The 10000-nt window shown below is 45.8% G+C and overlaps 1 protein-coding gene and 1 long non-coding RNA gene across 2 annotated transcripts in view; one reads left to right on the top strand and one right to left on the bottom strand.

The window, feature by feature from the left end:
- The window catches only part of cpped1 (calcineurin-like phosphoesterase domain containing 1), a 243295-nt gene that overhangs the window by 183494 nt on the left and 49801 nt on the right, over positions 1 to 10000 (bottom strand). The window lies entirely within an intron of this gene.
- LOC130203529 (uncharacterized) overlaps positions 7406 to 10000 on the top strand; it is a 3486-nt gene continuing 891 nt past the window's right edge. Inside the window, exons 1-3 of the long non-coding RNA XR_008833508.1 lie at positions 7406 to 7788; positions 8421 to 8513; positions 8848 to 9023. This is a non-coding gene — a long non-coding RNA (uncharacterized LOC130203529). The remainder of the gene's footprint in view (positions 7789 to 8420; positions 8514 to 8847; positions 9024 to 10000) is intronic.

Raw genomic sequence — 10000 nt, forward strand, 5'->3', positions numbered from 1 at the left:
TGAGTCCACCTCATCTTCTTTGATCTTGAAAGGAGATCCCAGAATTTAGCTGCAGCACCCCAGAGAATGAACAGTTGGATGGTAAATACATAAATTGAAGTAATTTAGAAAATGGTTGTTTGGGTGTTAATGTCCCAGGCGAACTGTAATGGCAGAAATAGAAAGTTGTTTTGATTTCAGCCTGTGGTTTTTTTATTAAAATTTATTGGGTTTATGTTTTCTAGCATCAGAAACTACTGACAGCCGACAGAACCAGGCGAGACATCATAAAACTCTGATGGACATGTACAAAACCAAGGCCAAACACAACAAGAAGGATGTTTCCCAGCTACTGGACCTTGAATTCCAAGCTAGAAGGCTGTTCATTGACAGTGATGTTATCAAGGAGCAGGACAGGCATACGAGGATTCTGGAAGCATACCCCTGCTTCAGAGAACTGGATCATGTAAGAATTTTTTTTTTTTTTAAGCCTATACTTCATTAGCCTGGTTAATTCAATTCAGTTCAATTCAATTCAGTTTATTTGTATAGCCCAATTTCACAAATTACAAATTTGTCTCGGAGTGCTTTACAATCTGTACACATAGACATCCCTGCCCCAAAACCTCACATCGGACCAGGAAAAACTCCCAAATAACCCTTCAGGGGGAAAAAAAGGGAAGAAACCTGGAGGAGAGCAACAGAGGAGGATCCCTCTCCTAGGATGGACAGATGCACAGATGTAATGTGTACAGAAGGACAGATTTAGAGTTAAATACATTCAATGAATATGACAGAGTGTATGAATAGTTCATAGTAGGCATATTCCACGATGGCGACCTCCACGATCCATCAGGCAGATGGCGGGGAGGAGGAGTGGGCGGAGTCTTAACAGGACAGTGGCGTAGTCATGAGCAGGAATTCACGACCCAGACGATCCATCAGGCAGATAGGATCTATGCCGATTCATAGGGTCCGATGACCCCATGTGGCGATAAGTCAAAAGGTCTACCGGGCAGAAAGCAGAGTTAGTAACGGTGATTGAGAGATGAAAATTCATCCTTAATGAGAGAAAAAGAGGAGATAGGTACTCAGTGCATCCTAAAACGTCCCCCGCAGCTATAAGCCTATAGCAGCATATCAAGGGGCTGGACCAGGGCAAACCTGATTCAGCCCTAACTATAAGCTCTGTCAAAGAGGAAGGTCTTAAGTCTACTCTTAAACGAGGTGACTGTGTCTGCCTCCGGACTGAAAATTGGAAGCTGGTTCCATAAAAGAGGAGCTTGATAACCAAAAGGCTCGCTTCTATTCTACTTTTTTAAGACTCTAGGAACTACAAGTAGTCCCGCATTTAGTGAGCGAGTTTCTAGTGGGGCAATATGGTACGACAAGCTCCTTAAGATATGATGGAGCATCACCAATCAAGGCTTTGTAGGTTAAGAGAAGAATTTTAAAAGTGATTCTTGATTTTACTGGGAGCCAGTGCAGAGCAGCTAGTGCAGGAGTGATGGATCTCGTCTCTTAGTTTTAGTGAGAACACGAGCTGCAGCATTCTGGATCAACTGGAGGGACCTAAGAGATTTATTAGAGCAGCCTGCTAATAAGGAGTTGCAGTAATCCAGTCTCGAAGTAACGAACGCGTGAACCAATTTTTTCTGCATCTTTTGAGACAAGATGTGCCTGATTTTAAAAATATTGAGTAGATGAAAGAATGCAGTCCTTGAGATTTGCTTTACGTGGGAGTTAAAGGACAAGTCCCGATCAAAGATAACGCCAAGATTCTTTACAGTGGTGTTGGATGCCAGGGCAATGCCGCTCACAGAATCCACATCACCAGATAATTGATCTCTGAGGTGCTCAGGGCCGATTAAAATTACTTCGGTTTTGTCTGAGTTTAACATCAAGAAGTTGCAGGTCATCCATGTTTTTATGTCTTTAAGACATGCTTGAATTTTACAGAGTTGGTTGCTCTCCTGGTTTTATCGATAAATATAGTTGAGTGTCATCTGCATAACAATGAAAGTTTATGGAGTGTTCACTGATAATATTGCCCAAAGGAAGCATGTATAAGGTAAATAAATTGGTCCAAGCACAGAACCTTGTGGAACTCCGTGATTAACGTTGGTGGTTATCGAGGCCATCGTTTACAAATACAAACTGAGATCGATCTGATAAATAGGATTTAAACCAAATTAGTGCCTTGCCTGAAATGCCAATCGACTGCTCCAGTCTCTGTAACAGGATGTCATGGTCAATGGTGTCGAATGCAGCACTAAGGTCTAACAAGACCAGGACAGAGAGGAGTCCTTTATCTGCTGCCATTAAGAGGTCATTTGTAATTTTCACCAGTGCTGTCTCGGTGTTGTGGTGTTTTCTAAATCTGATTGAAATTTCTCAAATAAACTATTATGATGTGAAAGTGACAACTGATTTGCGACCACTTTCTCAAGGATCTTGGAGAGGAAGGGGAGGTTAGAGATCGGTCTGTAGTTAGCCAATACCTCTGGATCCAGAGTGGGCTTCTTCAGGAGAGGTTTAATAACAGCCACTTTGAAGGAGTGTGGTACGTGGCCTGTTAGCAGAGACACATTGATAATATCTAATAGAGAGCCGCCAATTAAAGGCAAAACGTCTTTAAGCAGCCTGACCGAATCTCAAATCAGAAATGGTGTGGGGAATATGGAATCAGAGATGTTTCTATTATAATATGAATTTATCTTTCAGCTAATGGATGAACTTCAGCGGGTCCTTGATCGACGGAACTCCAACTTCATGCATGGACTGAAGACCCGCTGGGAAACCTTTTTCGAGAAGGCACAGTTTTATGGGGTTTTCAAAAAGGTCATGAGGCCTCCGCTGCTGGACAAAGGTAGACTAGTTACACACTTTGACCATGGAGAATCCCTTAGAAATATTGATGCGTGTTTAAATAACTGGCTGCAGTAAATAAAATGAAACTTTTTGTTTTAACAGTAAAGCACTCAATTGCAATGATGAAGGCTTTGCCAGAAATGTTCCCAACACCTGTGGCTCCACCGAAGAAGTTAGGACACAAGTGAGGCAGTGCTTCACATACTTGAGGTAAGAGATTTGTGCATGTATGATAATTTTCACATTACTTCACCATAACATACAAAGAGTGAATTGTCTTTTTCTTTTTCTTTTTGTTCAAGTCTACAGAAGACCCGAACAGCTTTCTTCAGGCAAGACCACTCTTCAGCCCTGTCGTCATTGTCTGCGAAACCATCTGCATACTGGCCATTGGAACCATGCCTGTGCTGAGCTTTCCAAAAGAGGACATCTATGCCAGCCTGATGTATGTTATGGCGTGTTATTACACCTTTCACTTGACATATCCTAAGTGCATCGCAACACTCCTCTCTGTGCTGCAGACAGAAGTTGTCTTGGACACCATCCACGACCGAGACATGACTTCTTCATATAAAAAGGCTATGGAAAGTGGAAAAGTTTATTACTGAATAAGGTTGCATACTATTGTTTTCATTTTAGTTCCTGATAATTAAACATTCTATAGCGGATCTGTTGATCGAGAACTGTTAGTTTTACTTCCGTTCCTCTGCATTTTAGAGTTTAATGTTGTATGTTTTATTACTTTACTTTTATGACACATTGCTGTGTTTTTTTATCCTTGAAAAAGGTCTACTTTGGTTTAAAAAAACAATAAAGAAGTGAAAGGAAATGCATTGAGATTCCTGTATTTATTAAAGCAAGCCTTCTAGTAGTTATATTACATGTATCTTCAGATTACTGATTTTAAGCATATTATGGTATTTTTCTCTGTAAATTCCATGGTATTTCACCTTATTTTAAGAATATTGCAAGAGCATTGGATGCTAAATTCAAGCAAACTTCCTACATATTGAGAACTGTTTACTTGTTTTTAGTGTAACATTACTGATTTTAAGATATATTACCAAACATATAGCCTTATTTCAAGATGACGGTCCTTGCATTTGCTGAATTTAAGCACATTTTCCTACATATTAAGAAAATAATTCTTAAATTGTTTCATTGTATCAAGATAAATTTACTTGTTTTTCATCTGGCTACACTAGTTTTAAGATATTTGTGGGTAAGATACTTTTACTTGTTTTAAGAAATCTTGGCCAGTCAAATTTTCCTGTTCTGTTGGCAGATAATTTGGCTTATTTCAAGTAATATTCCCTCATTTTCTTGTTTTTTGAGGCCGAGTTTTTGCAGTGTAGCAGGCGATGTGGGAAGAGCAGAGCGAGAGGAAATTCAGACGGCGGCGGCGGCGCCTCCGTCAACATCTCCACGCCACCAAAAACCCAGTCCGGACGTCACGCCTCCTGGCCTCAGTCTCTGAAGAAGCCCTTGGGCACCCTCGCCTCTCGGAAGGTCACCGTGAGGGAGTTGAGGGTGACGTCCGTGACCGCCACCCCCGTGAGGGCGGGCCTCCAGACGGCGTCCGGCTTCTCCGGCGCGCGACTCGTCCGCCCTATGGCGGCGCTTCTCCGCCGTCCGCCCTGTCCTGCCCTGAGTGAGACAGGAAGGCGGAGGAGGTGAGACGGACAGTGAGCCTACTCTGACCCGGTCGACCCGCCCTCTGACGGAGGACAGGAGGGTCACATTCTGCACGCCACGCCGTCACTGTGGGGTGACGGCTCACCTTTTAGAATCATTCAAATGTGTTGTTGTCTCGTGTCATTTATCAAAGATTTACATCTCACCTCCGAGCAAAGAGGATGTCTCACTCCGAGCCTGAAACCTTCACCCGCTCAGCCTCTAACGGGTCGACCGGAGCTCTTTAATCCGCTCGGGATGGAGGACATGCCGTGCTTTGAGGTGACCACGGCCCGGTGACCACGGCCCGGTGACCACGAGATGAGTACTGGCTCGCGATGCTGATTGGATTCTACCGGGCGACCGACTGACACTCATACCATTCAAAGTGCCTCCGCTCTTCTCTATTGTCTCTTTCTCCTCCTCCTCTTCCTCTCCATCCTCTCCACTTTCTACATTGTCCTCCTCCTCCTCCTCTTCCCAGTCCTCCTGTGTGGGACTCGGAGGGTTGGAGTCCAGGCACGTGTGCTGCGACCTCCTGGGTTCGCTCTCTCGATATTGTGGGTCTCGATCCTCGTCCTCTTCCTCATCCTCGTCCTCATCCTCTTCCTCGTCCTCGGGGAGCAGGGAGAGACGCAGGCGAGGCGGAGGTTGCTCCGGAGTCTTGTGAGCGCTGCGGAAATCCATGGTGTGGATGATGTCCTAGAGGTCAGAGAGAGGTCACACGGACATCTTCAAACAGGAGGAGGTCACACTGGTTACGGAGGAGAGCAGGTGAGGGGGGGGGGGGGGTGGATCTGGGGCTGTAAGTGGCGATGCAAAGGCACCTCGGACACGGAGAGTTGGGGTCGGCCGAGGGGACACGGGGAGCTCGACCAGACTGACACGATCCGAGGGGCAGGCTCCTGGCCTGCTTCCTCGGATGGGAACGGTGCCCTAGGGAATTGGGTTTCGGGGGGCTGGTCTCTAAAGAGCGGGGCATGGGGGCTCGAGAAACGGGATCTGGGGCTGTAGTGGCGATGCAAGGCACCTCGGACACAGAGAGTTGGGGTCGGCCGAGGGGACACGGGGAGCTCGACCAGACTGACACGATCCGAGGGGCAGGCTCCTGGCCTGCTCCCCGGATGGGAACGGTGCCCTAGGGAATTGGGTTTCGGGGGGCTGGTCTCTAGAGAGCGGGGCATGGGGGGGGCTCGAGAAAACGGGGATCTGGGGCTGTAAGTGGCGATGCAAAGGCACCTCGGACACGGAGAGTTGGGGTCGGCCGAGGGGACACGGGGAGCTCGACCAGACGGACACGATCCGGGGGGCAGGCTCCTGGCCTGCTTCCTCGGATGGGAACGGTGCCCTAGGGAATTGGGTTTCGGGGGGCTGGTCTCTAGAGAGCGGGGCATGGGGGGGGCTCGAGAAAACGGGGATCTGGGGCTGTAAGTGGCGATGCAAAGGCACCTCGGACACAGAGAGTTGGGGTCGGCCGAGGGGACACGGGGAGCTCGACCAGTCTGACACGATCCGAGGGGCAGGCTCCTGGCCTGCTCCCCGGATGGGAACGGTGCCCTAGGGAATTGGGTTTTGGGGGGCTGGCTCCTGGCGATTGGTATTGTAGCAAGACTGTGTCCGTTACCCGTGGGTTTCCCCCTCCAGCACCAAGGATCAGCCCGGAACCACAAGGTATTGCGCAACGGCATCTTTTATTCTGTAACCCACACATCGAGCAGACCGCAACACTACGCGTCTGCTCCCTTCTCCTGCTCCACTCTCCACTGAGAGCTTTTATGAGCGCGGCCTTGGCTGCTGACTGATTGCAAATCACCAGCAGCCGAGGCCAAATTAGAGCCAGCTGCCACAGGAATGTTAGCACTAAGCACACAGGTGGCAGGAGGAGCAGATATCCGAATGTTGCATAAAGATCTTCAATCCCATGCTTGATATACTGCAACTGTGTTTTTTGAATTACAGGGAGAGTAATTAGATTTACCCAATGCAGTGCGAACATACCAATAGTCAGAATTAAGAAGAAGATGAGCAAACCTACCAACACGTTGCCACTTCTTTTTCTACCGGTGAGGCTTTCACAATCTGTCATCTCCGTTTTCTCCGTCACCTTCATCTCCCTACCACTGATGGTCCTTTTCGTCCAATGTTTCATCGATGTATAATGAGTGGTGACACTCTTTTGATCAATCTCCGGCGTGCTGGTATTTGTTGTCCTTTGAACCAAACTGGACTTATCCCTCCTGGGGACCGGCTCTTGTCTCTTTTCGCTGTCCAGCTCTTCATTGTCATTTTCCTCTATCATTGGAGGGAATCTAATCATGTTCCTAATCTTCCATCTCCGAAAGACCCTGAACACGATCTCTTTATAATTTATGGACGGCTTTCCGTCATCATTGTAGTAGCCGTTTTCCTGCAGCCGAGGGCTTTTTCGCAACATCATTTCCACAAGTTTGGTCCGTGCTGGAGGTGCTGAATGGCTTGTTGAAGGTATGTAGATCAAGGCCATGATATTTCTCTACATAAGAATATGTAGAAATATCATGGCTTTGATCTACATACTTTGTTGTGACGTCAAACGACGTCACAACAAACCCTTTCCAGAATTTGCGTCAGAGTTGAGGTGTGCCGAAACTGACCAAACGATATCCCAGAATGCATTGCAGCAGCAACAGGAAACAATGGCGGAGAAAATAAACATAAATACTACTGTTGTTGAGTCACGGAATGTAATTTAAGAATGTTTTCAGTCGAGAAGTTAGTAGTTTAAGCATCAAATCTGTTGTCAGTTTATCGAGATTCAGCCTAAAAAAAATATTCGCCGGAGATTGTCGGTCCTGCTGCAGACCGGTGAGCTCCACAGCGCCAGGCAGTCAGCGCGCTGTGTGGCCGTCGAGAGCAGCCTGATCTCGGCAGGACTATTTTAATTGCTCCGCTGGCTCTGATGTCTCCGGGTGTTTTTAATTACAGCCTGTCCCGAACTGACGCACTCGTGTCTACATTTCACAAAATGCAATTGTCTTGTCCAACCAGCTTCCAGTTAAATACACATTATAAAATAGCACATCTACCTAGTTTTTATTCCATTAGTTTGTATTTCGTCAATCACAGTCGTAAAAGAAAGTAAAGCTGATCGTGTGAAATCCCGGGGGAACACCAGCGGGAGACCCTGATGAATATACCAAGCGCTCCTCAAAACCTGGACGTGTTTGGGAAACAACAGTCTGCCTTCAGTGCGCAGTGAATTTCATCGGCGTCAGTCCACTATCGGTAAGTACAAACATATTTGTTAAATATATTTCAGTCCCCACAATCAAGAGGTTGTCTGTTAGTAGTGCGCACTGTGTTTAACAGTTTCGATACCTATTCTTTCTCAGCTGAATTTGTATTAGCGGCAGCTATACTCTTGCTAGCTAACGTTAGTTCAGTCAGGTTTCCACTGAGTCAGAGTTTCAGAGTTTTTCTCATTGAAATATAAATATAAAGGGGGGCTGTACGTTTTTCATAGAGGAAAGCTCTCATTTTAAAAGCTGATATTCATATCTTCTTAACGTAAAACTCCCTCCCTCATTAAAACCTGCCGTGTCATGCCACAATGTGATCGTCTGCCAGGAACTGACTGTCGTTTGAGACACCGGTTAGCTCACGATTATTTAGTTTTCCATCGATAAAATGCAATACTTTTGAATCAGAAATGGAGGTTAAGGTGTAAGTAAGCGGAGGGCTACTTGGATTTGGCATGACTTATATTTTCAAATGCAAACTTTACATGACAATCGCTTAATTTTTTTATACAAACTGTCAATGTTGTAATTGACAAAAATATGGTTATTCTTAATTTTCCTAATGACATTATTTGATGTTTAATAAAATCCTCAATATGTTTGTCATGTGAACTAAAGCTTTTCAGGAGCCTCACAGGCCTGAAACTCAAAGGACCCTGCAAAGGCCACAAGACAGTGCAGCAGCTGTGAGTCACAAGGATTCACTTGCAGGTACCTGCAAATTGACTAATATATTTAAACTAGGGCTGTGAAACAATTACAATTTGTAATCAAATTAATCACAGGTTTCTGTGGTTTAATCATGATTAATCACATATTACCGATATTCTCTGTATATTTTTGTGAGAACATAAAGATTTATGACAAGACGGCTATATACATTCATACATTGCTGCAACTCAGCAGTTATTTAGCAATTCTCTTCCATATGGAACATTAATATATCTTCATCCTACACAGAACGTTTAAATATAACATTTTTCTCTTGTTTGTCAACCATTAACTCCACCATGATACAATCTAAAGGCCTCTCGTCTTCCTCTAGCAGCTGCTGAGGCAAACTGACTGTGGGTTTTCTTCATGAACTGGGGTCATGATGAAAGGGACGGCGGGGACATCGTTGCAAAGCTGAAACTTAAAGGAATTGACGGAAGGCACCAGCAGGAGTGGAGCCTGCGGCTTCATGTGACTCAACACGGGAAACCTCACCGGCCCGGACAGGTGGACAGATTGACAAGTGACTTTTTTTTTGCACGGTCCCGATGCGCGCGCAGAGCTCTGTGGCGTGCGAGACGTAGAGCGATAAGTGTTAACATAGTAACGAAGAGACAGAAATGACATGCTGCTGTGGAGATACGATCAACAACAGACGTTTAGTTTAATAAAAGAACAAAGACGTGCTATAGAGAACATGTCAGGGGGCGGGCCAATCTTTTTAATGTCATGCGATCTACCGACACTACGCCGCGATCGACTGGCAGGTCGCGATCGACGTGTTGAGACCCTGATCTACAGGAAGTAAAAGTCGTAACAAGGTTTCCGGAGGTGAACCTGCGGAAGGATCATTACCGATGAACAGACCGTCTGCATGAGAGCGGACAGAGTTCAGATTGAAGAGGCGTATTGGAAGCTCATTCTGCGCATGCATTAAATGCGTTAAAAAAAAGTACTTTTTTTTTACGCATGCGCAGAAGGAGCTTCAAATACGTCTGTTGTTGGTCGTCTCTAACCAGCAGCATGTCATTTCTGTCTCGGCCTGTCGCGCTCACATTTCTCGGCTCTCAGTCTCGCGCGCCGCAGAGCTCCGATGCCGGCGCGTGCGTGCACATCGGGACGAAAAAAATCGATCGGCGTATTGAGCACCCCTGCATTCAAGCATTAAATAGCCGAGAGGTTTTTTCAGCGTGAGGAATTCGATGTGTGGCGGGAGTGCGTGAGATAAGACCGAAATGCGTGAGTCTCACGCTCAATGCGTGAGACTTGAGAGCCCTGTATATGTATTAACTATCCTCTTGTATATGAGTATGTGTTTCATATAGTTAAGCTTTACTCATGTGTCAAGTTAATAACAGCTATGCATAGGCGCACTACACATTAATTAGACTAATTAAAAATAGTTTTAGAATGGTAGTAAGTAGAGTGGTGTTTACCAGTGGCGTCCCTAGGCTCAAAAACATCCGGGGCTAAAGCCCCGGATG

This window comes from Pseudoliparis swirei, chromosome 13, assembly GCF_029220125.1.
Source record: "Pseudoliparis swirei isolate HS2019 ecotype Mariana Trench chromosome 13, NWPU_hadal_v1, whole genome shotgun sequence".
In the NCBI taxonomy this organism is placed as follows: domain Eukaryota; kingdom Metazoa; phylum Chordata; class Actinopteri; order Perciformes; family Liparidae; genus Pseudoliparis; species Pseudoliparis swirei.